Below are 4,555 nucleotides of genomic sequence, written 5' to 3' on the forward strand. Positions count from 1 at the left end.
GTCACGTTCTCGCGTCGAATCTCGGTAAGGGCTCTAGCGGAGTGGTTGAGCATTCTTAGGTTATTATGCGATGCTTTGCAACTGGTGTTTGTCGAATCCTCGATGATGTCGAAAAACAGTCTTTGTATCGTCGGAGAAGACTTTTGAGTTGTAGCTGCTTGCTCATGGGGAGATGGATTTATGCCGAAGTCTGGTTCGGGGACTATGGTCGGCGGGGTAGATGTAACAGAATCGGAGAGGACAAAGGCATTGCTCGTTTCCACAATTTCCTAGATGTACGCGATTGTCGTGCCCTTGCTGATGTGCTTGAATTCTTGGCTGAAGTTGGTTAACATCACTTCCGCTTTCCCTCCTTGGAGTCGAGCGATCCGCCTTGCGACGGAAATTTCACGGTCGAGCAGCACATGTTGGTCGCCCTGAATGACGCCCTCTACGTCAGCGGCTGTTTCGGTGCCGACGGAAATAACAATGCTGCAGCCCTTAAGAAAGTATGAGACGAGTTTCATGTGAAAGTCTTATGAGTTATGACATCACAGCCATTAGACTTTCTGATGAGTTTCTTCGGAATTTTCCTATGTATTTCTAATGTCATTCTAAAACATATTGGCCACCGTCTTCCTGTTCAATTCTTTATGAGTGTTTTTCTTGTGAGCAGTAAATGTCTTCCTAATGTGTGCTTCCAAGCAGCTTTCTGGTGACTTTCTCATGTCTTCCTAATGAATCTCTAATGAGCTTATACATTAGACTGCTGGTGCTCATAGCACTGCTATAACGAAATTGGCCACCACGTGTTGTAACATCTTCTGATGTGTCGCAATGGCAGTCAGACCTTATTTAGAGATGGTGCTTGATACATGCAGCCTGTATGCGTGTATGTATGTCCAGCGAAGATGCAGCACTTTTGAAAACATTACGTGTGCCCGTATATATGGTGCATGTTAGACATTACTCAATGAAAGAAATTTAGCTAAAAAAATTTATTGGGCATATCAATGCTTCCTTACATGCAGAAGGAGGATAAATGAAAGGAAAACACAGTATCAGTCTGGTTACGGATGTGATATTTTCCTTTCATTTAATCTGGCTACTTATCATTGAGGAGAGGCTGTTCTTGAGGGGGAGGATCGTCGTCTTGAAGGGAGTGCACGTGTACCCTGCATGGTAGAAAGGACAGAAAATTAACAAAACTTTGCAATCAACCACAACAATACACGCTGTATCACTTGCTGCAGAAGGATCTGGATATGTTATAGCTAGTTGTGCGAAACATTTGTCATGTCGGTGCACAAAAAGTTGTTGAGGAACCAATGTGTGGCCTATGGGTGCAGCAGTAACTACAGTAAGCAAAAATTTCTCTTGGCTGTGCCAACGTGCAACGTGGATTAGCTGTGGCGTGTGTACATGTTGTGAACTACTTCGGCTGTATCGGTTTCTACTTGACAAAGGACACCAGTCTGTGGACTGCTAGCGTGAATTGGAAAATCTTCTCACTATGATTACTTGGGATGGAAATGAGCACAGGAGTGCTCGTGTACGGGCAATCCAATGCATCCTTGAGACATCCAAGTGCCAATTGTTATAGAATATTTGCGTCAGCTACTGGCATAGTTCTCGTACATTTCAAGCCTACCGTCATACCTGTGTTGGCCGCCGGTATGATGGCATATATCCCAATTAAGAAATACACCACACCATGTCTGGGATCTTTTTATCGTTTGCACCCAGGCGCTGTGTCAGAGGGAGGGCACAAGTTGAACAGCAAATGCATAGAAGCATGGTAAACAAACTTGCATAAAAAGAATTTATTAATTAAGTATGGTGATTGCTATTCCATGTCATTAGAGAGCATTGCTCTTTGTCATGCAGTCATAATGAGCGTTGACTGACACATATCCTATTTTTAGATGTCGTATTCCTCACGGATGTGTTGTATCAATCGGCTGCCATAGGCGAACAAAACAGATAAACAATCTAAATCCAGTGCACAGCTTGTCGTGTCAATGCATGGTCAAATGGTATGAGCACATTGGTCCTTTGAGTGAATTATGGTGCTCTCCTAGGCGCATGCTGAGGCACCGGCTAGTCTGCATGCCCGATATACAGTGGACCAATCATGCACGTAATCGAAAGAATAGACTACACTACCTCTGACAGATACGAGACAAATGTTGGGTATCTTTAACTAAGCAAGCCTCCAGTGCCTTGGTGCATTTGTCAATTCACTTGTGCACTGCTATGCACATATATTTCCATCAAAAATAAAGTAGGCAGCATATGCACAACAGTTCACAAATGAATTGAGAAAGGTAAGGAGGCAATCGAGGCTTGCTTGGTTAATGAAAGCACCAAATTTGTCCAGTACGTGCCAGAGGCAGTGTACTGTATTTCTTTCACATGTGGTCAAATGTACATAGAGCAGACTGGCTGGTGCCTAAATATGTACCTATGAGATCACCATATTTCACTCAAAAGACCAGTAGGCTCGTCAGACTTGGCCACACATATCCGCAATACGAAGAAAGTGAGAGAAAATACAGTAAGCTTACCAGAAAACACCTCGCTACTAAAGTAACTGCAGCACAATGAATACAGGCCTTCCTATTTCATTTTAAGAAATTCGAGCTCATCAAATGTGTATTTGCACAAGACAAATAATTGTAAATATCAATGTTCAACAATGGAATGCACACTGCGTGCTTAGGCCTGTTATATATATGGCACACTACACTTCAAATTTTTACATGGACAAAAAGTGCACACGTGTTGCATAATCAGAACGTAAAATATGGAAATATATGCTACAGCATAGGAAACAGATCCAAACAAATAACAGCAAAATAAAAATAAAATATACTGTGTAATAAGCGAAAATAAAATTGAACTTGTAGCCAAGCGATTGATGCGAGAAAAATACTATACGTCAGGACATGTGAGGTGTAGTTTTAACTGAACAAGATAATGTGTGCATAATGTCTACAAACACAAATAAGCAGCAAGTGGAATAAAGTTGCATAAATATTTAGCCTATTTAGCAAGCTGCATTAAGTAATATCTCGATAAACTTATCCACAAATGATACCGAGATCCTACTTTGTGAACACGTACACTCAATGCATACCTGACATGTCCATCCAGATTACACGCCATGCTGCTGCAGCCATGGCCACGGGTTATGTGGACACTGTAGGGGGTCACGGCTTCACCGCTAAAAAGAGAATTATGTGTTACCTTATATCTGTGGCACAATAAGACTTTCACATCATGAACACATGCAAGGAGCATGTAAAACCAGTCGCCAAAACAATGCCTGCACTGGTGCAGGGTGGCACAGAGCACAAAGTAGAAGTCACTGATGAATGTCCCGATAACAGGGACCTCTTCAACAAAGTAAACTTTCATACACGCACGCAGCAGCCGCAGCGCATTACATGAACGTTTGTTGACATAACAATTCTAGATTTTCTTTGATGACTTTAAGCAACTTTCCCCTGCAACGTTTAGTTGCGTCAAAGTTATGGCAACACCCCTTGAAAACAAACCGTACTAACAGCACGCTGTGATTGCTTAGATTTTTTCCCTAATACTGCTCGTAAACTGAAAACCTTGTAAGCAGAGATTATTTACAACGTCGAATCATGTATAAGCGAGGAAACGTCATTCAAGTAATAATCGGTCAAGAGGCAGATGAGCCGTTATCACGCGACTTCAGCAGAAAAGCGCGAGTTCACGCACAAGCGTGCCCGATCAACACGATTACTTCCGAAGGTAATCTTTCTCATCGGAAAAAAACACTTATAAAGATTTTCAATTCCCCATTATGGCAATAAATTTGCCCAACTAAACTTTGACACCCAGCAAGCATCGGCATAGGTTTCACTGTTCTTGAGGGAGTTCTCTTTCCTACGTTCGCAAGGCACTCTATGCCCACACGAGAAGCACGCACAACACGTATGTAGTTAGCAAGCACGGTTACTCACCTTTTTAATGGTACAACGAGGTCGAAAAGCGCCCTCCAAGTTGCCGGTGCTGCGATGTTGCTCCCAGCATACATGCCGGTGCATAGTGGACGAGCACTGGCACGCTAACAATACGCATTATTTCTTTGCGACGTCCAGCGAACTTTGCACGACAACCAGAGACAAAGGTAACGAACCACGCGGCACGAACATCGTTTGTCCACATTTGGCTGGCGCGCGAGTCATACGGCGAGTTTGCAGCGAGACACAAGCTGTCTGTGGCACTTATGCGCACGCGAACTAAGTCACATTTCATTACAGCAAACAGAAAATACACGATCAAACAAGCACATCGTTGCAGCTCGCACGCCCGACCAACTCGTAAACAGAGCGACAGGCTGACTGGATGGATGCTATGAGCGTCGCTTTTGAAACGGGGCAGTGGGTGGCGCCACCAACAGGTCGCTTGGGGCCAGCTAATGCCTCGGCCAGCGTTATCTGAGGATTTGTGCGGCTGTCTAACTGCGCATAGCTGTTGCAAGACAAACAGAACCACAGATAAGTCTATATTGTAAGCTATAGCTTGGCATAGAAATAAA

General features: G+C 43.5%; 1 long non-coding RNA gene across 1 annotated transcript; it reads right to left on the bottom strand.

Moving 5' to 3' along the window:
- Positions 1 to 975: 975 nt before the first annotated feature.
- Positions 976 to 4,329, bottom strand: LOC140219638 (uncharacterized). The gene is made up of 3 exons (XR_011895920.1): positions 3,978 to 4,329; positions 3,119 to 3,205; positions 976 to 1,154 (listed from the first exon to the last, which is right to left on the bottom strand). It is a non-coding gene; the product is annotated as an uncharacterized lncRNA (long non-coding RNA).
- Between the last annotated feature and the right edge of the window lie 226 nt (positions 4,330 to 4,555).

Source organism: Dermacentor andersoni, chromosome 7, assembly GCF_023375885.2.
Source record: "Dermacentor andersoni chromosome 7, qqDerAnde1_hic_scaffold, whole genome shotgun sequence".
Classification (NCBI taxonomy): domain Eukaryota; kingdom Metazoa; phylum Arthropoda; class Arachnida; order Ixodida; family Ixodidae; genus Dermacentor; species Dermacentor andersoni.